General features: G+C 42.5%; 1 protein-coding gene and 1 long non-coding RNA gene across 22 annotated transcripts in view; one reads left to right on the top strand and one right to left on the bottom strand.

Annotated features, from left to right (window-relative positions):
• The window catches only part of adgrl3.S (adhesion G protein-coupled receptor L3 S homeolog), a 1,276,319-nt gene that overhangs the window by 853,449 nt on the left and 396,047 nt on the right, over window positions 1-26,823 (bottom strand). The gene's annotated exons all lie outside the window — the stretch shown is intronic.
• LOC121399346 lies at window positions 12,571-13,389 on the top strand. The gene is made up of 2 exons (XR_005964936.1): window positions 12,571-12,871; window positions 13,047-13,389. It is a non-coding gene; the product is annotated as an uncharacterized LOC121399346 (long non-coding RNA).

Raw genomic sequence — 26,823 nt, forward strand, 5'->3', positions numbered from 1 at the left:
CTTTTGTAGCACTTGCCTTTTACTCACTTAAAGTTTGTTCACAATGACACTTATTGAAAAGAAACTCTGTATCCTCTTGGGACACATTTACAAGTATGGTCACTATTAGCAATCTGGATGGGACTTGTGATTTGGATACATTGGCTCAGCCCTCCCAAATAGAAAGGATTGGAACACATTCGGGACACTTGCAACACAATCAGTGACCACTAATGGACGCTGTTTTTCCCGCCCAGCACTGTTTCCCCACCCACAATTTACTCTATTTAACACAGAACAGTATGCAGTTTCACAGGGTCCCGTAAGGCCCGAAACATTGCCACATATTGTCTGCTCACATGTTTTGAGCCAATAAAATACACTTTTGAAAATTATACAATTTGCACTGTGCTGCAGTATACTGGATTTCTGCAACTGATTTTCTGACCCGTGTCAGGTTGGATCAAATACTGCACCTGATCCGAAAGGATTCATCGCATGAGGTTAGAGCACTCCATTATTGTGTGGAATCATTCTATTGTAAGTCTTAGTCTGACCAGTTTCAATACTGGTAAGTCTTTCCATTATTTGAAGGTTATCCAGTCTCGTTTTTACCTCCTGTATGTCCAATGTATTGGTCTTCCAGGTTTTCGCTATTGTTTGTTTAGCGACAGAGAAGATGTAGGTAATCAAGCGTCTGGAATATATATTGCCTCCTGGGACATGTTTATTAAGTAAGGCTTCAGCTGGGTTTTTGGGAAGTGAAAGTCCTGTAACACTGTTAATAAAAGTATGCCACAGGGCAGTCCCACCACGTGTGGATGAATGAGACCTTTTGGTGACAGGCTCTAAAGCATAGCATGAAAGATGAAGGATACCAACGGGATATCTTCTCCGGAACTAGATACCATTGGTGTAGAACTTTCTGGGAAGTCTCTTGTATCAGGACATTGACAGAGCACTTAATGGTGGATTAATGAGACCTTTTGGTGGCAGGCTCTAAAGCATAGCATGGAAGATGAAGGATACCAACGGGATATCTTCTCTGGAACTAGATACCATTGGTATAGAACTTTTTGGGAAGTCTCTTGTATCAGGACATTGACAGAGCACTTAATGGTGTTTTTGAAGATATCAGACCAAGTGTCCTCATCAAAACATTGTCGCAGATCTTTCTCCCAATTTTGTACAAACTTCAGTGTTTTAATTGGGGTAATGTGAATCAAATTGTCATACAAATAAGATAGTGCTCCCTTAGTAGTGACCAGCTGAAGACATAGCCTTTCAAAAGCCTTTCTGTTGGTAACGTAACCATTCTCCCTGAGGGGCTTTAAATGTTTCCTGAAGTTGAGAAAACAATAGTGACTTGTTTGTCCATGTGAGGGAGTAGATTGTACATAAGCGAGATTGTTCCCACCAAGCGAAAGCTCTGGGCGACTTTACAGGGGGGGAAGTCTACATTGTTAAGTAAAGAAGTAGCCAGTTTGTGTGGAGAATATAAGCGGTAAGTAGCTCTCATTTGGAACCACACTTTCAAAGAGTGTGCAACTATAGGGTTGTTCTGCCCTTTATTAGTTGAGTTTGTAATCCAAAGTAGGTTAATTAGGTTAACATCTGGAAGGGAGTTCTGTTCAATTTGAACCCACAATGGGGTGTCGTGGGGCTGGTGCCAGGATACTATTTGGGTCAGCTGAACAGCAAAAAAATAACATTTTAGGTTTGGGATACCCAAGCCTCCTTTGTAGCGATTGCGACAAGCAGTAGAAAAGTTCAGTCTGGCTCTCTTGCTGTTCCATACAAACTTATTAAAAGCCTTCTGCAAAGTATCAATCAAACCTTTTGGGGGATAAATCGGCAGAGTATGGGCAGCAGTAGGAGAGGAAGGGCAGACATTTTCAAGGCCGTAACTCTTCCTAGCCAAGATAGATTAAGTTTACCCCAAGACTTTATCACTGCCAAAACCTTATGACTAATTTTTATGTAGTTATCAGAGGCCAGAGTTGAAAATTGGGCGGATATATATGTAACTAAATATTTGATAGCTTTTGGTTGCCAATGAAACTCGAAATTTATTTTTAAAGGTTTCTTTTGGTGCCTGGGAGGCTGATGTTAAGTGCTTCCGATTTAGTAGAGTTTACTACAAGACCTGACAGTTTAGTGTATGTAGAAAGTGTGTCGTACAGAAAAGGTAGAGATGTCATGGGCTTAGTTAAAATTATGTCATCTGCATATAAAGCACTTTTATATTCGGTCTCCCCAATTGTCACCCCTGATATTTTTTTATTAGCTCTAATAGCTTGTGCCACTAGTTCAATCACTAAGGCGAACAGCAGGGGGGTCAGGGGTCATCCCTGCCTGGTGCCTCTCAGTATCGGGAACTCTGTGGAGCTGAAACTCATGTAATTGACTCTTGCCCTAGGATGGTAGTATAGTGCTGAAATGATTTGTGAAAATGATGGAGGGAAATTAAAGATTTTTAAGACCTCATATAAAAAGGGCCACAAATGGTATCAAAATGTAGGGAATTCTGTTTGTTTTAGCTATATGGACTAGGTTGGGGGTTTTGCGTATGTTATCCGTGACCTGTATTTTGAGAATAAAGCCTGATCTTTATGGATGAGGCTCTCAATGAAGGTGTTTAATCTGGTAGCCATGATTTCGACTAGCAGTTTTATGTCTATATTAAGGACGGAGATCAGGCGGAAATTTTTGCAGCAGGTGGTGTCTCTATCTGTCTTAGGTATCACTGCTATCTGCGCTATTAAATCCTCCTGACCAAATTTGCTCTTGCCTTGCATTATGTCATTAAACAGTATCGTAAGCCAGGGAATCGATTTTAAGGCAAAGTTTTTAAAATATTTCCCCGAAAATCCGTCCGGGCCTGGTGATTTCCTTGTTTTGATTTGTTTTATTGCAATTTGAACTTCCTCTGTCGAGATTGGATTGGACATTACTGTAATCTGTTGCGGGGTTAAGGAAGGTAATTGCAAATGTTGTCAATAGTCTGTTAATGTAGTAGGGTTAGGATCTAATTGTTTGCTATAGAGTGTCTGATAATAAGAAGCAAACTCCTCAGCGATATGTTTTGGATTCGCTGTCAATGAGCCATCTTTTGTTTTAAGTTGCGTGAATGGGGACCTATACGATTTGTTAGCGAGACGCTTAGCCATCATTGAATCTGCTTTATTAGCTTTGTGAATTTGGTCCATTGTAACTTACTTATTTCTATCTCAGTTAATTGAAGATTGATTTCTGTCCTCAATTTATCTATTTATTTTCTAAGTCTGGAATTGTTTTGGTTATGTATGTACTGAGTTTTCAAACTTTGTAATGTTGACGTAAGTTTTTGTATCTGTTCTGTTTTAGCTTTCCTAACCCTTGCAAGTAATTGTATTAAAATTCCCCTAATGTAGGCCTTATGAACTACCAACAGTATCGGCTGCTAACTTCTGGGGAGTTGTTAATCAAAAAGTATGTTTCGATCTCCTTCACTATGTGCTTTTTGTGTTGGGGATTCGATAACAATGAATCATCTATACACCATCTATTAGTGGTTGGTTTATCTACTATATTAGAGAGCTTGAGGGTGACTATAGAATGCTCAGACCATGAGCAAGAGCGCATCTCAGAGTGAAGAATGTTAGGAGACAGCTGCTTGCTAATTAAGATCATATCAATCCTTGAGTGCGAATTGTGGGGAGAGTAGAAAGTCTCTCTTGAAGGGATGGTATTCCCTCCATGCATCCACATAACCGTTTTGGTCTATCATAGTTGCGAAATACTGAGGGCCTCTCCTAAGGGGGGCAAGGGGATTGCTGGATTGTCTGTCTACAATTAAAATCTCCTGCAAGAATAATGGGACCTCTACTCTCCTCCTCCAGGAACATAAAAAAATCTGTATAGAAATTACGTTGAGACTCATTTGGGCCATACACCGTTGCCAAGGTAACAATACTATCTTGTAATTGGCTAGCCAGTATAATATATCTGCCTTCAGGGTCTGATTTGGAGCTTATAAGGCGAAAATTCAAGTTTTTATGGATGCAGATAGCAACCCCTCTGTGCTTCTTATTTGTGCTAGCTGTATATGCGAGATTATATGCATGATGGAGGTATTTTGGGGTGGATGTTTTAGACAAATGTGTTTCCTGGAGGAAAATGATATCAGCCCACATTTTACAATAATGTCTAAACGCCATTGAACTTTTGGTGGGAGAGTTCAGGCCCTTAACATTATGAGTTATACAGAATAATACCATGATAAATCAGGAAGCAAGCTGAAATTATTGGGCCATACATCTAACCAAGTAGTATACAGTTTACATATCACGCATTCAAAAAGCATAAGGCAACATATTTCAAAACTTGAAAAATAACTTATTAACACTGACTCTGTAAAAGGGAAAACATTTTTAGAAAACATATTTAAAGGCCTCATGATTTGACTTTAGTAAGGGGAGGAATATTCCCTGGAGGACTCATCTTGAGTAGCAAGGACAAGGATAAATACCAATAAAGGTCACTTTGTTTTACCGTTCTGGCTTCTCAATGTCACAGTGGGGAGAGAGGTCTCTCTCTCGGGCTACCTGGCGGTGTTGGGGTAGATGGAGAGGAGGGAGATGGAGCTTTAAGCGGGTAAGTAGCTCCAGGCCATCCTTCGGGTTTGCTGTTGAATGTTGGCGATGCTGATAAGTGAATATCAGTTTGAACGGATAGCCCCACTTGTAACAGATCCGCTGAGCAACCAATATGGATGTGACCGGTTTCATTAGCTTCCGTTTCTGTATAGTGGAAGTTGCAAGATCAGCGTAGATGGAAAATTTGAAAGATTTGTATTCCAGCATAGTGTAGGCCCTGGAGGCGCTCATAATAGCCTCATTGGAAGTGAAATAATGTAGCCTCACTATGATATCCTTTGGTGGGGCACCCTCCTTTCTTGGACCAAGGGCATGCTGTACTCTGTCCAGTATTAGGTGAGAGGATGGGATATCCGGCACTATGGATTGAAGAAGAAGCGGGATCTCTTCTTGTAAATTTGTGATCGTATCCGGTAGGCCACGGATTCTTACGTTGTTTCGTCTCGAGCAATTTTCACTGTCCTCCAAGCGGTCCTGCAAATCCTATAGCTGTTGTTGCAGTTTTGCTATCAGTGAGTCTTGCGATGTGGCTTTGCTTACTAAGTCATCGACCTTGTCTTCGACTGCTGCCGTGCGCTGGCCTAGCTCGCGTAACTCCTGGGATACGCAATCTTGTTTGCCACCGCATTCAGCTCCAAGTGTAGTAGCTGTTTGAAGCAGGAAATTAGCAGTTTGTCACCGGAATATTGCATCAAGGTCTCCGGTTCTGATAAGGGGTTTATCTGAGTCTGGATCATATTGTGGAGTTGTAGCCGGGGAGGAATGCACACTTTCCACCATGTTGGAACGGCTACTCAATACAGGCCTGCGTGCTGATGTTGCGGTTTATTTCAGCAAAGACGGATTTTTCTTGATTCTGTCGCCTTTAGACATAATCAGAGCTCTGGCCAGTCAAAATTAAGGCAAATTGTCCAATATTTCTGCTTATTATTAGCTATGTGAGTCCCCCGGGAGAGGAGAGTAGATGAAACACGTCTGGTTAGGTCCGCTGCATGGCCACACCCCCGTTCCTTAATTTTTGATTAACTTTCAGTGTTAACCACATGCAAATACAGTAACTGCAGAGATAGACAGTGGTGAGCATTCCATTAACTGCACATAAGGAAGTAAGATCACTGATCTCTAATGACCCAGAACGTCTAGCAAATGTGCACGTTATTGAACCCGAGTAATAGTAACCATGATCTGATCTCATTTAATGCCTGGTACAAAAAAAACTGATTTACACTGGGACAACAAAAGCCCTGAATTTCAGAAAAGCTAATTTTAGTGCCTTGAGGACTGCCCTTCAAAGCATAAATTGGGGCATTATGTTTTCAGCTAAAAACACAGAACAGAAATGGTTGTCCTTTAAAATTATATTAAATTGTTACTGTTTTCCTAAAGGAGTAAATGTAGAATCACTAAGAATCACCCTATGTGACTTAATATAGAAGTAAAGAAGGTAATAGGAAAGAAGAGAAAGGCATTTAAAGCTGCATTTAATGAATATAAACACTATAATAAATATTGTAAAACTGCAATCTGGAAGGCAATGATAGGAAATGAGGAGCACATTGCTAACCCCAAAAAGTTTAAGTACATAGTAAAAAGTTGAGAGCGTTTCTCCTTTAAATAATGGCGTGCGAGTGCTTCTACTTTAAATAATGGTACTAGTATGGTTGTAACAGATACAGAAAGGGCAAATGTGCTAAATCATTTATTTTCTTCAGTGTATAAAATAGGAAAAAGAGGAGTCAGAGTTTCCAGGCTCACTTCATAGCTGCACTGTTGGCTCAGCTCAATCTAGTCAGTGGCTGACTCAGGATATGATTCATAAAGCTTTACTAAAAATCAATGTAAACATGTTACCAGGGCCAGACAGAAACGTAACTAGAGGGGGGCGGGCCCTGGCGCAGGATGCACAGCCGGGCCCCCCGCCCCACTGAACGCTCCCCTGTACAGGCCATGGCGGTCTGGTTGGTCCTTAAATAACAAGGATTTGATTAACATACATGTCCCATACTTTGTTTGGTGCTATGACTTTCCCTGTTCATTAACCCGTTTAAAGTGTTCCTGGATCTACACACATCCCAATGGCTTCCTATCTGAGGCACCTAAAAGCTTATTTGGGCAATGGTGTAGCCCGAGCCTTGTCTGTTTAGCCCTCTCCTCAGTTTTGCATATAAAGTTATTACGATAGTGAAATTATAAACACTTAACGTTAACAGTCTTGACAGCGTAATGAAGCGCTACATGGTAATAACGGAGATTCATAGATTGAGACCGGATATTGTAATGCTACAAGAGACTCATTTCCTTTCAAAGCCTCAGAGAACCAAACCCTCAAAACTAACCTCTACCTAAAGGTATATCAAGCCAGTAGAAATGCCAAGAGGGCAGGTCTCCTTACTATGATTCATAGAGATTGCCCTTTTGAAGTATCTCAGATCCTCAGTGACCCGAATGCCCTTAATACTGGAGGGGGCTCTAGAGGGAAAGCCAATTAAACTGGCGAACATATATTCTCTGAATACAAACCAGCTGGCTTTTCTTAAGACCACTCTGGCCAAGATTTGCAGCGATCACTATCCCTATACCATAATAGAGGGGGATTTTAATTTAGTTCTCTCAGAATTAAAGGACGGCTCCTCACCTCCTGCACAAAAGGATTACAAAACTCAATGCTGCAGATTCAGACAGCTAATATGTAGACTAGACCTTCAGGATGCTTGGCGAGTTCATCATCCCAATGATAGATCATATACGTTTTTGTCAACAAGACACCAGTTGTATTCTCGGCTGGACATTTTTCTAATTCCTAGGCCCATATTGACCTATCCAGCAACTTTGGATATTATTCCAATTCATTGGTCAGGTCACTCGGCTGTCATTCTCAATATTGAATTATCTACAGTTCCAAAGAGAAGTGCACATTGGCGCTTAATGAGTCTTTATTGAATGACACGCAGGCATGTTTTGAAGTGTTACAAACGATGCAAAATTATTTTAAAGAGAATGTGAATTCTGTAACTAATGTGCCTATGCTATGGGAAGCACATAAAGCAGTCCTCAGGGGCAAATTTATAGCAATATCAGCCTACAGACAGAAGGCAAAGCTCCATGTTAAGGCCACCCTTGACTAGAAATTGAAAACTCTTGAACACACTGCACATAGAAACCCCACAGCAGCCATTCAGAAGGAAATTGTCCTAGTTCGCAAACAGCTAAAATCACTGACAATAGCAGATATTGAAAAAGCATTACGTTGGACTAAGCACAAATATTATGAGCGAGGTGACAAACCACATTCTTTTTTGGCTAAGAAACTGAGAGATCAACAGATACAATCAGCAATAACTGCAATATCATTAGAGGGAGGTGGAATGGCTTATGCACCTATAGAAATTGATAAGGCTTTTCAAGAATAGTGTACTACATTGTACAATCTCCCAGAACCCAAGTTCACTTACGAGATAAGATCCAAGGCCAAAGGAGAGCCTTTCTGAAGGAAAATGTTGGTATTAGATTCACCCCTGAGGACTTGCAATGTTTAAATAAGGTGATAACAGTAGAGAAGATCAAAGAGACCATTAAATCCTAGCCTCCCTCAAAGGCTCCAGGACCAGATGGACTCCCCTATTCTTATTATAAGAAATTTATATAAATCCTGTCACCTCATTTAGCGAAATTGTTTAATTCATTTCTGTCTGGAGATGTCATCCCTTCTTCAATGTTGGCATCCTATATCACCTTGATACACAAGGATAGCAAAGACCCAAGTCAGTGTAATAGCTATAGACCTATTGCCCTACTAAACTCAGATCTAAAGTTATTCACAAAAATTTTAGCCTCTGATCAAGTTGGTTTCATTTACAGTAGGCAAGCGGGGGACAATACCAGACGCACAATTGATTTGATAGAAGCCATCCATAAGAACAAGACACCAGCATTACTATTAAGTTTATACACTGAAATTTTTTTTGACAGTTTACGCTGGGATTTTTTATTTGATCTCCTCTCTGCATTAGGGCTAGAAGGTTCTTTCCTAACAGCTATACAAGGGCTCTACTCCCTACCCAAGGTTACACTTAGGCTTCCAGGAGCATCCAGCTATGCGATTTCAATACAGAATAGCACAAGACAGGGATGTCCCGTCACCTTTATTATATGCTTTAAGCATAGAGCCTCTGGCATCAGCCATTAGAAAACACTCGGCTATCGCAGGCCCAAAGATCAAAGGCCAAGAGTTCATTATATCACTTTTTGCAGATGATGTCCTCCTGACATAAACGAACCTAGTAATTTCTCTCCCTGATTTGCATAAAATGCTGAATGAATATGGTGTATATTCAGGTTATAAGGTAAAGTAGATAAAACTGAAGCCCTGCCTTTGAATTTACCAATAGATACACGGAATGCTTTGTCAGCGGCCTTCCACTATAGGTGGGAAGACCATACCTTGAAATATCTGGGAATTAATTTGACTAAAACTTATGGCACTTTATATCGATACAATTTCCCCCCCTCCTCTCATACAGAAAATAAAGAATCTCATAAACAAATGGAACCCTCTCCCAATTTCATGGATGGGGAAGATCACAACATTAAAAATGACTATCCTCCCAAAGTTACTGTATCTTTTCGAGACTCTACCTGTACCAGTGCCAAAAGCCATCTTAAAGGACTTACAATCTATGTTTTTTAAATTCATTTGGGGCAAACACCGAGGTACCTAGAACAGCTATGTTAGCTAGCAAAGGACAATGCAGATTAGCAACTCCAAATATAGACAGCTATTATACCGCTGCTCACTTACGTCAAGTAGCTGGTCGGTCAACCTATAAACCAACATCAAAATGGGCATATATAGAGACTTTATGGATCTCTCCCATTCACCCTGCCACATATCTATGGTGTAGGCAAGGGGATCAAACCTTACATTGCCATTAAGAGCTTTAAGCTCGATAACGTTTACCCTCCGAATCTGGAACGAATGTAAAAAAAAAAAGTATAATTTAACAAGCGCTCAACTGCCTCTTAACGCCAGTACTTGTTAACCCTTCATTCTCCCCAGGTATGCGGGATACCTTTAAAGCACATTGGGGTCTAAAAAACCTCTTTACAATCCGTGACTTCATCAATCCCTTGACAAACAAACTCTTATCTTTCACTGAATTACAAACAAAATACCAAATGCTTCCAGCACATTTTTTTGAATATTTACAGCTAACACACTTCTGCCAAAGCACTTTGCTTAGTGGAGGGCAACCGACCCCCCTCACGAGATTTAAACATATATGTAAAATCGGACTTCCCCAGAGAGCTCTAATCTCTACAATCTACAGGCTCTTAATAGATATCCTAGCTGACCCGTTCCCTAAACATAGGTATATGATGAAATGGGAAGAGATACTCTCCCAGGAAATATCGATGGACATATGGGAGAATGCTAGGAAAAATGTCTCATGTGTCAGGCAGCAGGAAAGTCTGTACAAAACAATGTTTTTCTGGTATTATACTCCAAGTAAATTACACAAATGGTTCCCCAACTTCCCAAAGCACTGCTGGAGACACTGTGGGATGATTGGGACACTCCTGCATATAATGTGGCACTGCCCTGTGTTAATTCCATTCTGGAAATCTATTGAAACCCTCTTGGGCAAAATATTCTGTGTAGAAATTGTCTTAGATCCCCTTATGACGCTAGTTGGGAAACCATTAGATAATGTAACCAAGGCTGAGCAGAGACTACTTAATTATATACTAACAGTTTGTAGGTTAGCAACTACACACCATTGGAAAAAACAATACTCCCCACAGTTAATAGATGCAATACGCAGGGTGGCAGATATTAGGGAAATGGAGTACATGACAGCTAGAATAAGAGATACACTTCACTGATTTAATACGGTCTGGTCCAGATGGGATATTTTCACCACAACAGATATATACAAAGGATTGTCTTCATAAGGCCCAGACTATTTCAAGCCTAAGATCCTCAAAATTCCCAAATAAACATATGGAATGATGTTCGTGTCATATAATATCCAGAAAACACCCTTTTTTTCTTCTTCTTTCTTTTTCCCCTAAATTCCCTGTTCAGTATATATATCTCAAACACACGGTTGATTATAAGCAAACATGCTTATACAGGTGAAATTATGCTGCAGATTTGATGCGATGTGTAACTTGTACCAATGCTATTTAAAGTTTGATTGACCTGTATGTAACTAGGACCTTAATATATGTTATATTTTGTTTTATGATTTTCTTTATGCTGTAATACTGATAAAACCGTAATAAAAATTTAAGTTACAAAAAAAAAGAAAAGAAACCGGCTCCAGCTGGGGACATAGACTTTCTGATGAAGCCTCTTGACATATTCTCTAAAATATATTCCTTCATGGCTTGGGCCTCCGGTACAGATAAGGGATATGTTCTTCCCCTATGTGGAATGGAGCCAGGAATCAGATCAGGAGGAAGAATTTCAGAGTTTTCCTTTTCAAAGACATCAGCGAAGTCTTTGTAGACAACCGGAAGAAGAGGATTGGATGCTGGGAGCACATAAAATTATTAAATTATGGGAGTCTCGGGACATTGAATCATCAGGAAAGAGATCTCCTCTTCATGATGACTGCCACCATGAATCAGGAGGCGAGGACACCAGGAGGTGTGGACACCAGGAGAAATCGGTCTGCCATACACAGCCCGGGCATAAAGAGAAATCTTGAGAGGCACAGGACTTAGGCCACAGGATTCAGCAAAAGAATTGTCAATAGAATTTCCTGCCGCCCCGGAATAAACAAAAGCTTGGCAGGAAAACATACCAGACAAGGTAGAGAGGGAAGCAGGGAGAAACGTGTGAGAAATGTAGGTAACTGGGAGTGCAGAAATCTTGCCTAGGGGAGACTCCCCCCTCACACCTAGGCTGGAGTATTTCCCTGATACTGAGGTCTTGTAGGACAGGATCTAACAAGATGTCCAGCGAGGCCACAATACATACAAAGGCCAGGAGTTCTTCTACAAAATCTCTCCTCAGGTGTTAAGCGTGTAGCTCCAATCTGCATAGGTTCGTCATGAACTTTCTGTTGAAAAAGAAGTTTTGCGGGTCCGGAACTTAAGTGACTTAAGTCATTCTGGAATCTATCTTGATGAATATAACGAATTCTTCAAAAGAAGTAGGTAGATCCCGAGAACCAGCTCATCCTTTAGATGCTCATGAAGCCCCCTCCAGAAAGCTGCAATAAGCACATCGTTGTTCCAAGACACTTGGAAGTCCAGAAGTGAATGGCGTATTCAGAGGCCGTATTTGATCCTTGATTAATTTTCATGAGCAGATAAGAGGCATTCAGTTTCCAACCCGGAACATCAAAAATTTGACGAAAAGTAGAAAAGAAGGCAGTGGAGTCATTTACCTGAGGATCATCTCTATCCAGTAACGAACAAGCCCAAGCAAGGGCCTTCCCCTGTAGAAGGGCAATAATATAAGCAACCTTTGATCTCTCAGTTGCCAATTGGTCTATAGCCACTTCAAACTTGATTTTTCATTGAGTCAAAAATCCTCGACAAGCATCTGGATCACCCCCATAACCAACTGGAGCAGGGATTTTGAGAACCTTTGGAGATGTAGGCTGTGATGAATGAGCTGAAGAGGATGGGAGGCCAGCTGTCCCAGAAATTTGGAGGGCCTCTAAATTTTCTTGAGCAAGATGAGCCTGTTTGTTGCTTCTTGACTGTCAAGACGTTTCATCATCACATCAAAGTATCCCTCAAATGCCAAGGAAGCAGAAGCAGCCTAGGAAGGTTCCATTAGAGGCCCAAACTATCTCTTTTGATTTTCAATTATCATCTTGGCATTTCAAGACCTGAACAAAAGTAGAACTTTGCCTTTATATGGGCATGTAACTCCTCAGTGATGTTTATATCCTTATAATCTACAGTCTGGTCATTTCCCTATGGGACCAGACTGTAAATTATATCCCTATAAACGGCGCGTTCTGGCGTCAGAACGCGCCGTTTATAAGCTTAAAGTGACAGCACTTGCAGCTGCTGCTCTCTCCCTGCAGCGTTCTCTCCACTCGTAACCCCCTCCCACCTGTCTTCCACACATAACTCTCTTACTTTACAGGCGCGCTGCTTCTGTCTCTCTCAACTATCGTTGCTCTTACTTTACTTTCAGGTCTCTCTCTCTCTCTCTCTCCCAGCTCCTCCGTCTCCGGTTTCCTCTTTCGCTCCGCCCACTCATAATGCCTCTCCTACGGAATGCATTTTAGGTCATGCTGCGCACCCATTGCTACAGCACATTTAAAGCGATCTACGTTCTTTCAAAAGGGCAAATGTAGCTCCGCACCTAAGCAGCGTTACCCGGTATGTATTTCAGCAGAACACTCCAGGGAGCAGCAGGTGTACAGCAGCCCAACACTAGCGCCTGTACGGAACGCATTTTAGGACATGCTGCGCACAAATACCTTTGCTGCATGCGTTGTCCTATGCCTATAGCTCATTCTCCTCCTCACAGTCTCTTGCTCCCCCTCCCACCATGGCAAAATCTCTCTCTCCCTCTCATGTTCAGCTGCCCCTCCCATCCTCCGTGTCCACAGTCTCACTCGTGTTGCTTTTCCTCATGCTCCGTTTAAGGCAGAGCTGATCATCTCACCCAAGGCAGGTAAAACAAAAAAAAGCTAAACAAAATCAAATGGAATACAAATAAAAGGAACAAACAAGGGAGTACAGGCAAGCACAAAAAAAACAACATTAAATAAGGTGAACACACACAGGGGAAACAAACAGGGTTAATAGACACAAAACACAGTGTAGCATTTATAGACCATACATGAAAGCCAGGATGTAAGACATGCAAAAACTGTAGATTATAATGCATAATGTACCCCCTACTTAAATTTATAAAGATATCAGAAGTCACCTCGGAGTTATGTGACATAACTCCTCGGTGACTTATAATATCTTTATAAACTACAGTAGGGGGTACATTATCCACTATATAATACACAAAAGCCATGAATATCTTGTAAAATATATCCTTATAAACGGTGAGTAGTGATGTCATCAGTTATAAACGGTGAGTAGTGATGTAATTTCTGTCACATGACTCACTAAAATTTGTGTATTATAATGGAGTTCCATGACCTGTATAAAAACGCTCGGCCTTCGGCCTCGTGTTTTTATATGGTCATGAAACTCCTCGGTAACTTATAATATCCTTATATTTTACAAGAGGGGGTACTTTATTCACTATATAATGTACAATACAGGATACAGCATTCACATTTGTATTTTATTTATTTTTACATGCAAATTACAGACATATATGTCAAAGCAAGTAACAGATAAAATAAGGCAAGCATTGATCAGCCATTCGGGTCTGTAACTACAATCAGGGCAAAATTACAGACATTTTTCATCAGATTTTGTGGGTCCGAATTTATCTGACAAAATCTTGTCATGCAACAAGATGGTCTAGGAAACTACAAAATATGATCCTCATAGCTGTAATGTTAAGTTGGATGGTGTGTTTTGTTCATGCATTTACATCTGACGTGTTTCAATGAAAAGAAAAAGTCTGACACCATTAGATTATATTTTGTCAGTTCCCTTCCAACAGGCATGTTGTGTTGCGTTGGATGGCAAATTTTCCATGTTGTTTACAAAACAGATTTTTTTTTTTTAGCGAGTTTATTTACCATCCTACAAAGTTTCTCAACAGATAAAATAAAATGTATGGGGTGTTGTCTATGATATCATGCTACTTTCTTTATTATAGGATAGTATTGAGAGCCCCCTTTGTGAAGAAAGAGGGCTGCTCAGTCTGTTACTGGTGATCCATGTGGAGAATGATGGGGTGGGGAAGAAAGGTCAATGAGTGGTTAAAGGGGGGTTAATCCCATGTTGAGTCATGCTGGTTCTAGCTGATCTCCCGTTAATTCCACCCACGGGAACCATAGCAATTTGTTGTCAAGTCACTTTGCCCCTGCAGGCGTGCCTTGTTGTTCCCATGGATCTGATTCAATTAATATTAATAATAAATCAATCCTCCTCCTAGAAGAGTCCAGGAAAATAGAAGAGATCACAGCAATCATCCACCAAACCAGTGCTAAATACTGTCAAATATGGTCTCCATGCATGGGTGTCCACAGATAGGGGCAAGGGGGGCACTTGTACTTCATAATAAAGGATATTCTCTTGTCATATGTTTATATATGCTTTGTTCTTTATAAAAGCTTATAAAAGGCTTACATCTTATGGTCAGCACCCCTTAAAATAATGGACTATCCCAATGTCGATTCTACTGTTCAGAGCAACAGTCCTGTATGACGTCAGCGCGCAATGGCACGAATTTTAAATGTATTTAAAGGGACAGTTTGTAATTGTATATTGCCCGTCATAGGACTAGTTTTCCTGGTGCCTTTTGAGCCTTGTGCATCTGATTCCTGTTTGTTATTGATCTCCTGTTGTGACCCTGCCTGTTTTTGCCTGCCTGACGATCCTAGTTTTCTGCCTGCCTCGACCCAGCCCGTCTGACTACGATTCTGCCTTATCCTGTTGTACCGCGACCTTCGGCCAAACTGACTTTTAACTGTCGTGCCCCTTTGCTTGCCAGAACTCCTCGCCTTGCTCCTCTCGAAAAGTCCAGATGGCATCTGGCATGTCGATTCTACTGTTCAGAGCAACAGTCCTGCATGACGTCAGCGCGCAATGGCGCGAATTTTAAATGTATTTAAAGGGACAGTTTGTAATTGTATATTGCCCGTCATAGGACTAGTTTTCCTGGTGCCTTTTGAGCCTTGTGCATCTGATTCCTGTTTGTTATTGATCTCCTGTTGTGACCCTGCCTGTTTTTGCCTGCCTGACGATCCTAGTTTTCTGCCTGCCTCGACCCAGCCCGCCTGACTACGATTCTGCCTTATCCTGTTGTACCGCGACCTTCGGCCTAACTGACTTTTAACTGTCGTGCCCCTTTGCTTGCCAGAACTCCTCGCCTTGCTCCTCTCGAAAAGTCCAGATGGCATCTGAATACGCTGAGGGCTCCTCCCGAAGCCAAAGGCGGTCACACTACTGGTGAAGCCGAGCCGAGACCAGGGAGCTTGGCATTAGTTCTGGTTTAGGGTGCCGACCGTGACATTATCACGGGCCATGGAGAACGAAAGTCTAGACGGTGCTTCTGCTTCCGTTATGCCTCCCCCAACTACCACAGAAGTGCTTCTTACTGCCCTGCTACAGCGCATGGAGGACAAAACTACCTGCTTCAGGGGTTTCACAATCTGACCCGCAGGCTGGAAACTCCGCAGCAGCCAATCAATCCAGTTGCCTCTTCCCCTGTGGGTTCCTCTGCAATGTGGGGTGATTCTGCTAGACTAGAGGGAAATTGTGGAAGCACTCAAGGCTAAATCAAAATATATTTAAATATAATGGAAGTGCTACTTACAAGTGCTAGACCCCAAGAACCCAAAATTGCTTTTCCTGATAAATTCAGTGGTGATAGAGGAATTTTTTTTGTCTTTAAAGAGGCATGTAAATTATACCTTGGTTTCTTCCCTCACTCGTTTCCAACAGGTGAGGAGAAAGTAAGGCCAGTTAGTCTGACGTCAGTGATAGGAAAGCTTTTCGAAGGGTTAATAAAGGATAAGATACTGGACTTCATAGCAAATCATAATACTATGAGTTTGTGCCAGCATGGTTTTATGCATAATAGATCTTGCCAGACTAACTTAATTTCTTTTTATGAGAAGGTAAGTAGAGACCTCGATTCTGGGATGGCAGTGGATGTGATTTACTTAGACTTTGCTAAAGCATTTCATACAGTGCCACACAAAAGGTTACTGGTTAAATTAAGGAATGTTGGCCTGGAACATAGTATTTGGACCTGGATAGAGAACTGGCTAAAAGATAGACTACAAAGAGTGGTGGTAAATGGAACATTTTCTAATTGGACCAGTGTTGTTAGTGGAGTACCGCAGGGCTCTGTACTAGGTCCCTTGCTTTTCAACTTGTTTATTAATGACCTGGAGGTGGGCATTGAAAGTACTGTTTCTATTTTTGCAGATGATACTAAATTGTGCAGAACTATACGTTCCATGCAGGATGCTGCCACTTTGCAGAGTGATTTGTCTAAATTGGAAAACTGGGCAGCAAACTGGAAAATGAGGTTCAATGTTGATAAATGCAAGGTTATGCACTTTGGCAAAAATAATATAAATGCAAGTTATACACTAAATGGCAGTGTGTTGGGAGTTTCCTTAAATGAGAAGGATCTAGGGGTCTTTGTAGATAACATGTTGTCTAATTCTGGGCAGTGTCATTCTGTGGCTACTAAAGCAAATAAAGTTCTGTCTTGCATAAAAAAAGGGCATTAACTCAAGAGATGAAAACATAATTATGCCTCTTTATAGTTCCCTGGTAAGGCCTCATCTGGAGTATGTAGTGCAGTTTTGGACTCCAGTCCTTAAAAGGGATATAAATGAGCTGGAGAGAGTGAAGAGACGTGCAACTAAATTGGTTAGAGGGATGGAAGACTTAAATTATGAGGGTAGACTGTCAAGGTTGGGGTTGTTTTCTCTGGAAAAAAGGCGCTTGAGAGGGGACATGATTACACTTTACAAGTACATTAGAGGACATTATAGACAAATAGCAGGGGACCTTTTTACCCATAAAGTGGATCACCGTACCAGAGGTCACCTCTTTAGACTAGAAGAAAAGAACTTTCATTTGAAGCAACGTAGGGGGTTCTTCACAGTCAGGACAGTGAGGTTGTGGAATGCACTGCCGGGTGATGTTGTGATGGCTGATTCAGTTAATGCCTTTAAGAGTGGCTTGGATGATTTTTTGGACAGACATAATATCAAAGGCTATTGTGATACTAAGCTCTATAGTTAGTATAGGTATGGGTATATAGAATTTAATTAAAAGTGGGGAGGGGTATGTGTATGGATGCTGGGTTTTCATTTGGAGGGGTTGAACTTGATGGACTTTGTCTTTTTTAAACCCCTAACTATGTAACTATGTAAGGTTCATCATGACCCTATTACAGGGTGATCCCCAAATTCGGGCTCTTAGACTGCCTGCCTCTGATCCAGCCCGTTTTTCCTAAGACACTTTCTTTGAGACCATGGCCATACTTTACGATGACCCGGATCATGCCTCTTCGGCCGATACCGGGATTCGTAAGTTACGCCAGGGGAAAAGGGATGCAGAGGTGTACTGCACCGAGTTCCGCCGGTGGGCAGTAGAGACCGGGTGGAATGATATGGCTCTACGTAGCCAGTTCAGAATAGGGCTGTCTGATCTGGTTAAAGACAGTCTTGTTAATTACCCTCTGTCCTCTAACCTGGACGATCTCATGTCCCTTGCCATCCAGGTGGATAGGAGACAGAGGGAGAGAAGGGGTGAAAAGGGTTCTTCAAATTTCCCTGGGGCTTGCAGTGATAAATCTGCCTTAATTTCTTCTGATAAGTTCTCTAAGGCTTCTGCGCCCTTTCCTCAGGAGGAACCTATGCAAATAGGTACTTCTCATCTGACACCTGAGGAAAAGGCTCGTAGGCGCTCCATGGGTCTCTGCCTAAGAGGCTGGGAAACTCCCAAGCCTAAATGGAGAAGGGGAGCTCCATTTGGGTACAGGAGTTTCCTCTCCTCAATCTGCCTCAAGGATTCTGTTACCGGTCAAGTTAACCTGGCCTACGGGCTCTGTGTTGGTGTCCGCTTTTGTGGACTCTGGGGCCGAGAGTAATTTCTTAGATGCTGCTTTTGCAGCCAGACAAAATATTCCTTCTGTTTCTTTGTGTCCCCATGGAAATATTAGCGGTGGACAAGAGACCCTTAGGGTCAGGGAAAATTTCTAGTAAAACCATGTTTTTATCCATGTGTATAAATAATCTCCACTATGAGGAGATAGCCTTTTTCCTCTTTGAATGTGCCTCTTCCCCCCTTATATTGGGGTTACCTTGGGTCCAGGTCCATAACCCCCTTATTGATTGGGTGGCTGGGGAGGTTATTCAGTGTGGATCTCAGTGTGGGGGTGTTTGTATTCCTCCGGTAGTGGCCACTACCATTCTAGAAGGATTACCCTCTGCCTACTCTGGTTTTTCTGATGTGTTTTCTAAAAAGGCAGCCGAGACTCTACCCCCACATCGGCAGTATGACTGGCCGATTGATCTGGTTCCCGGGTCAACTCCTCCCCGGGGTAGAACATATCCTCTTTCATTGCCCGAAGCCCAGGCAATGAAGGAGTATATTAAAGAAAACCTGGATAGGGGTTTCATTAGACCTTCCTATTCCCCTGCGGGGGCGGGCTTCTTTTTCGTAGGGGAGAAGGATGGCGGTCTTCGCCCCTGTATTGATTACAGGGGACTTAACAAGATCACTATTAAGAACAGCTATCCTCTCCCCTTAATATCTGAACTCTTTGACCAAGTCAAATTTGCTAAAATTTTTACCAAGCTTGATCTTAGGGGGGCTTATAATCTAATTCGAATCAAAGAAGGGGACGAGTGGAAGACTGCATTTAACACCAGGGACGGCCACTACGAATATCTTGTAATGCCTTTCGGCCTCTGTAACGCTCCTGCAGTGTTTCAGGAATTTGTTAATGACATCTTTCGGGACTTGTTAGGAGTATTCATAGTGGTCTACCTTGACGAGATTCTAATTTTCTCTTCCAATTTATCTGAACATTGTAAACATGTTTGTGAGGTCTTATGTAGACTAAGAGAAAATAATCTCTATGCAAAACTGGAAAAATGTACCTCTGAGGTTGCTTCTGTTCAGTTTTTGGGGTTTATAATTTCCAGCATGGGTCTAGAAATGGATCCAGGCAAGGTGAGAGCAGTCCTGGACTGGACACAACCCCTTTCGTTACGTGCGACTCAAAGGTTTCTCGGTTTTACAAATTACTATCGTCAATTTATTAAAAATGTTTCCATTCTTGTTGCCCCCATTACCAATTTAACCAAAAAAGGAGCTGATCCCAGCTTATGGCATCCAGAGGCTGTGCAAGCCTTTGAAATTCTTAAAAAAAGAGTTCAGTTCGGCGCCTATCCTCGATATCCCGATTCTTCTCTTCCATTTATTGTAGAGGTAGATGCCTTGGAAGTAGGAGCTGGGGCAGTCCTTTCTCAAAGGCACCCGACGACCAACAAAATGCATCCCTGTGCCTTTTTCTCTAAAAAATTTTCACCGGCAGAGGGAACAGGGAATTGTTGGCCGTTAAGAATGGCGGCACCTTCTTGAAGGTGCAAACATCCAGTAACGCTTTAAACAGACCATAAGAACCTTTTATATATAGAGTCTGCCAAACGCCTCAGTCCTAGGCAAGCCAGATGGGCTCTATTCTTTTCAAGGTTTAACTTTTCTTTAACTTATTGTCCTGGATCTAAAAATGTCAAGGCAGATGCACTCTCTAGGAGTTTCGAAGCAGTTTCTTCTGACTCCAGTGAGTGTACTCCCATCATTCCTAGGGAGATAATTGTCGCAGCCTTAGAATCCGACCTCTCTTCCTTGTTGTCCCCTGTACAGTCTTCCGCCCCTGCTGAAACTCCGTCTGGTAAATGGTTCGTACCTGAGGAACTTAGAGAACAAGTGTTGAGGGAAGTTCATGATTCTAAGGTGGCAGGTCATCCAGGTATTGCAAAGACAATCTCTCTGCTATCCCGTCATGTTTGGTGGCCTTCTTTTAAGTTGGATGCTAAAGCTTTTGTTAATTCGTGTCCAATTTGTCAAAGATCTAAATCGTCTCATAGTTTATCCCAGGGTCTGCTAAATCCTTTACCCATTCCTGTAAAACCGTGGTCTCACATTTCCATGGATTTTATTGTGGATTTACCTTCTTCTCAGGGGAAAACTGTGATTTGGGTGGTGGTAGACAGGTTCAGTAAAATGGCTCATTTTATTCCCCTTCCCCATCTTCCTTCTACTAAAACCCTGGCTGACCTGTTTATTTCTCCTATCTTTAAGTTACACAGTTTTCCTGAAAATATTGTTTCAGACAGAGGGGTTCAGTTTGTTTTTAATTTTGGCGTGCTTTCTGTTCTTTAGTTGGTACAGAATTATCCTTTTCTTCTGCCTACAATCCCCAGACAAATGGCCAAACTGAAAGGGTCAACCAATCCCTTGAACAATATCTTCAATGTTATGTGTCCCATAACCAGTCCACCTGGTCTGAACTGTTGCCTTGGGCTGAATTTGCATATAATAATGCTTCCCATTCTTCCTCTGGGGAATCTCGTTTTTTCATAGTCAATGGATTGCATCCCAAAGCTTTTTCTTTTTCTGGCTCTACTTCTTCTGTACCCTCTGCCAATGTTTCTGTAGAACAATTTTCTAAGATTTGGTCCCAGGTCCACAACTCTCTGTCCGCAGCTTCCTCGGCTCAGAAAAAAGCTGCTGACAAATCCCGTACAGAGGCACCACAGTACAAGGAGGGGGACTTGGTATGGTTATCTACAAAGAATATTAAACTGAAGGTTCCCTCTCTCAAACTTGGTCCCAGGTTCATTGGTCCATATCCCATCATTGCCATAATCAATCCTTCCTCTGTTCGTCTAAAATTACCTTCTAATTTCAAAATTTCTAATTCCTTTCATGTTTCCCTTTTAAAACCTGCATCTAATGTTCGTCACTTGTCTGTTCCTCCCCCAGTGTTGGTTGAAGGTCAGCCTGAATATGAGATCCAAGAGTTTCTCGACTCCCGCCTTGTACGTGGTAAGCTTTGGTCCTGAGGAGAACTCTTGGGTCTCAGTTGAAGACATCAAGGCTGACCGCCTCAGGAAACAATTCCACACCAAATTTCCTGGTAAGCCTGTGGGTCCAGTGGCCCCCCCTAGAGAGGGGGGTAATGTTATAACTTACCCCGGTAGGGGTGGTGGAGTTCGGCGGGGACGCCCACCGCACTACAAGCGGGGATGCCCGCAGGGATCTTCTGCGCCTAGGGCGCACACGCCGCTTGCGTCCGCGTATTAAAGGCGCAGTTTGCAATTGTATATTGACGTGATAGGACTAGTTTTCCTGGTGCCTTTTGAGCCTTGTGCATCTGATTCCTGTTTGTTATTGATCTCCTGTTGTGACCCTGCCTGTTTTTGACCATCCTGATATCCGTACGCCGACCCAGCCTGTATTTTGACTCCTTCTGCCTGATCCTATTCTGACCCTTTGACCCTTTGCCTGCCTGACGATCCTAGTTTTCTGCATGCCTCGACCCAGCCCGCCTGACTACGATTCTGCCTTATCCTGTTGTACCGAGACCTTCGGCCTAACTGACTTTTAACTGTCGTGCCCGATTGCTTGCCAGAACTCCTCGCCTTGCTCCTCTCAAAAAGTCCAGGTGGCATCTGAGTACGCTGAGGGCTCCTCCTGAAGCCAAAGGCGGTCACACTACTGGTGAAGCCGAGACCAGGGAGCTTGGCATTAGTTCTGGTTTAGGGTGCCGACCGTGACAATGAGGTGGCAGTGGTGAGTAAACTGCTAGACCCCATTATTGTGCGACGTGACTTTCCAAAGTTCTGGGAATTATGGGACAGCATGGAGAAGAAAACCATGACTTGAAGATGGGGGTGGGTTCCCAAAACCCAAGGGGTGCTGAAAATGATATAATGCATGAATATAAAAATGATATTGTGTCACAGCCCCAAACTCTGGAAAAGGGTAATAAGGTAATTGAGGATCCTGGTCAGAGGACGAGCCGTCCTCTGAGAGGGGGGATTTCTTCCCTTTACAGGTAATGCTTGGGGAGGATGATGAGGATGATTCATTAAGCCCCGTATCTCCTAATCTAGATGTGTCAAGGGGAGCCTTTAGCACTGCCCAGATGCAGGATCCTACCTCAGTTAATGCCCGAGAACAAGTAGTGGTGATAAATGGGGTTTCCCAAGAACCAGGTGCAGAGAAGCGTTGGCCTCACTTCGCTGTAAATGGCGATCTACTCTATAGAGTCACCAAGGTCTGTGAGGAGGTGGTGGAACAACTGTTAGTTCCAAAGCCATACAGACGAATGGTACTTGACCTGGCACATGATGATGCACTGGGTGGACACTTGGGGGCAGAGAAGACCGAAGCAAGAATTACAGACCGTTTTTTCTGGCCAGGTTTAAAGTCCGAAGTAAAAACTTACTATGTGTCCTGTCCTACCTGCCAGTTAACAGCTCTGGCTTCTCATTTTCACAGCCCCTTGGTGCCTTTACCCATTATCGAGGTACCATTCGAACGTATAGCACTAGACTTGGTAGGTCCCCTGGTAAAATCTGCCTGAGGGCATCCGTATATCTTGGTAATCCTTGATTACGCCACCCCAGTGGCGTAACTACCGGGGGTGCAGCAGGTGCGACTGCACCAGGTTGCCATGGCCTTTGAAATTGTAGAAAAAGTGGGCGGGGTGAACTATAAGGTTCACCAACCTGATAAGAGAAAGCCCTACCAAATCTATCACATAAATTTGTTAAAGCCTTGGAAGGATAGAGAATAAGTTTCGGCACTGGCTAGTGGGAAACTTGAGTCTCAGGTTGGTGCTGACAGTGTCCTGGTAGCTACAAGATTGTCAAAAGCCCAGACCCAACAAGTAAGGGAGTTTCTGCAGAGAAACAAAGATATTTTTTCTTATTTGCAGGGGATCGCTAATGTCATAGAGCATGATGTAATTACAGAGCCGGGAGTAAAGGTGTGTCTCAAACCTTACCGCATTCCAGAAGCTCGCCGGAAGGCTGCCGCAGAGGAGGTAAAAAAAAATGCTGGAGTTAGGGGTTATTGAAGAGTCACAGAGTGAATGGTCAAGTCCCATTGTGTTGGGAACCAAGCCCAATGGTACTCTGCGATTCTGCAATGATTTCAGAAAACTCAATGAAATTTCCAAATTTGATGCCTATCCTATGCCCTGGGTAGACGAATTTATAGAGAGGTTAGGTCCTGCCCGTTATATTACAACTTTGGACCTCACCAAGGGGTACTGGCAAATACCCCTAACCCAGATGGCAAAAGAAAAAAACGCATTCTCCACTCCAGATGGCCATTTTCAATATAAAAGAATGCCCTTTGGTTTACAAACTGCCCCAGCAATGTTTCAAAGGGCAATGGACAAACTTTTGAGGTCCCATCAGAGGTACACATCCGTTTACCTGGATGACATTGTCATCTTTAGTAGGGACTGGGAGTCCCATTTGCCTAAAGCCCAGGCAGTTCTTGACTCCCTGAGACAGGGTGGGTTCACGGTGACTCCCGAAAAGTGTGCCATAGGGATGGAAGAGGCAAGATACCTTGGGTACATTGTAGGTAGAGGGCTAGTAAAACCCCAGCTAAATAAGGTAGATGCTGTCCAGAACTGGCCCCGCCCTAAAACAAAGAAACAGGTACGAGCATTCCTGGGAATGATTGGGTACTACCGTAGGTTTGTCCCCAACTTGCCACAGTAGCAACCCCATTGACTGACCTGACCAAAGGTTGGAAGTCAGTCATAGTTGAGTGGAACATGGATGCTGAAAATGCATTCCTCGAACTCAAGTCCGCTCTTTGTCACCACCCCATCTTGGTGGCACCAGATTTCTCAAAGGAATTTATTGTACAGACGGATGCTTCAGACATAGGTCTGGGAGCTGTCCTATCACAGGTCAATAATGGGGAAGAGCATCCCGTAGTGTTTCTCAGTAGAAAGCTGACTGCAGCAGAGAAAAACTATGCAATAGTTTAGTGAGAATGCCTAGCTATTAAGTGGGCCTTGGACTCCCTCCGTTATCACCTTTTAGGTAGGAGATTTCGTCTGATCTCTGATCATGCCCACTCACCTGGATGAAGCAGAAAAAAGGGGCACCCGCTGGTTCCTGGCACTCCAGGAGTTAAAATATACAGTAGAGCACAGACCCGGGAAACAGCATATGAATGCAGATGCTCTGTCCCGAGTCCATTGTCTAGGCTCTACTAGTGCTTCCACCTCCCCTGGGTTGAGGCAGAGGGGGGATATGTACAAGCCGGACTGGATTTATAGTCTATGGCAAATATGTATCCCTGGTTTTTAGGTTCTGAGCCATCCATTTAAGAATGTTCCCTTTAAGAAACACCAGAGGGTTAAGCAGCCAGAAGGTGGGCTGGGCAGCCAAGGTGTGTTTAAGGGAGTCAGCAGCAGGGGTGCAGTGTGTGAGAGAAGGAGCTGCACAGGAGGGCTGGGCTGTTTTTGTTGGAACGGCTGTACTTTGAGAGACCTGGGAGGGGCTGAATAGTACCTTGGGGGTATTGAAAACTTAAAAACGCTGAAGTAAGCTATTTTGTTTATTGCTGGACTTTATGTTGCTGAATGAAGCTGTTTTTCTATCTGTTGCATTTTGACTGCTGCTGGAAGCTCTTTGTGTTCAAAATAAACGGACTGTTTTTCTTTTCACCTTGGAGTGGCCTGTATTTATGCTAACAATCCCGCTGTGATCCCCTCCCAAACTTCACACCATTTAAAAAGAAGTTTTCTATAAGCCTTTTCTATGACTGTTGCACATACTGGCCTTATACCAGGTCTGCCATTTTGCAATTTGCAAGTCCCCCTTCCATTTAGTCATGTGAGGCTGCACAAGTGTTGTGTTGTCTACTGCAAGATTGTTATACGATAGTGAGATCAAGTGGGTGTTTTGGTCTGAGGCAGTTCTAAATATGTGGAGGGTAAGGGGAGCTGCTTTGGAGGAATGTCTTCATATCTGTGCTTAGTGAGAATGGTCAGTATCTGTCACAGTTCAAGTGGTGTTTCCCTTATTTGTCACTCATAAAGACGGTTGCAGAATAAACCTTGTGGGAATTAGTAGTTCAACAACACCTGACATACATATGGTTGATTTACCCCCTATTATTAGGATACCCACTAGAGCAGAGATCATTAGCGTAAGCCAGGGTTGCAGACTTATTACTCAGCAGCTATCACAGAATCACTGTGCCCCAAGCCACCCAATTCCACGAGGGAAGCAGTAAGGAATTAGAATTTGTGGTCATTGAACATATAGACAGTAAACTAAAAGTTTACTTTTTGGATTTATAAACTTTATAAGCACCAAAGGGCTGAATATACATTTGGATCTGGTAGTCTTTAATCATTAACCTTGGTTTTCATTGTTTCCATGATGGGAATATGCATGTATATGAGCTAACTGCAAGAACTGTGGGAATACATATGCAAATTAACTATGGGGGAGAACCTTGGGAATACATATGTAAATAAGATACCTGCAAGAACTGTGCAAGAACTGTGTTTAATTAGATCCTATTGTCACATAGCAACATTGCTTCCAATAAAGATATTTATGTGGCTATGATTTCTATGATTTCTTAACTACATAGTCAAATTACTGGCACATTTATTCTATGAGAGAACATAGAATAAGACATAAAATACAACATTACATCAATTGTATTATGAGAAATATGGTCTATTTATTAAAATTTAACAAATGTCTGAAACAATATGTAGGCCAAACCGGTCGGAAACTGAAGGATAGAATTAGGGAACATGTACTAAATATTACAAAAGAAAATTGCGTAACTCCTGTAGCAAAACATTTTGCAGATTGTAACAATAGAAATGTATCATATTTAAGTGTAATTGGCGTTGATAAAATAGTACCCAACATTCGTGGAGGGAATAGAACTTCAGAACTTTTAAAAAAAGAAGCCAAATGGATTTTTCACCTAGGAACCAGAAAACCATTTGGTTTAAATTACTATTTTGATATCTCTTAATTTATCTAACAAAAAACCCTAATTTGTATCTATATATATTCGTTTGTATATATCTATTTATCCTCATTTTGTCAAGGCCTCCGGGAGCGCGAAGAGGCGCGTCTGCTCTCGGCGGCGAATAATCCAAAATGCAAACACGCATGCGCAAAGACGCCGGCGCAAGCACGCCGGCGTAAGGACGTCAATGACGTCACTTTGGTGCCAAGTTTGAATATAAAAAGGCCCCCAGGACGCCAGAATGGCGCCCAAGAATAGGTTTTGCTACTCTGAACCTGGGTTCCTGATTCCTGTTTCCTTTATCCTGCTCCTGCCTTGGTTTTGACCCCCTGCCTGGACTCTTGTTATTTGATCCTGATCTGCCTGCCATTGAACTCTTGCCTGGATTTCGACCTTGTATTTTGCTTAACCCTTTGGATACCGCGATCTTGCACCCTCAAGAGGGCTTCCTCCTTGATCCTGACTACCTCCCTGGAGGGAGCTCCCGGCTCCCTGACACATTTCAGATAACTTGTATTGAAATTAT

The sequence above is a fragment of the Xenopus laevis genome, chromosome 1S, assembly GCF_017654675.1.
Source record: "Xenopus laevis strain J_2021 chromosome 1S, Xenopus_laevis_v10.1, whole genome shotgun sequence".
In the NCBI taxonomy this organism is placed as follows: Eukaryota; Metazoa; Chordata; class Amphibia; order Anura; family Pipidae; genus Xenopus; species Xenopus laevis.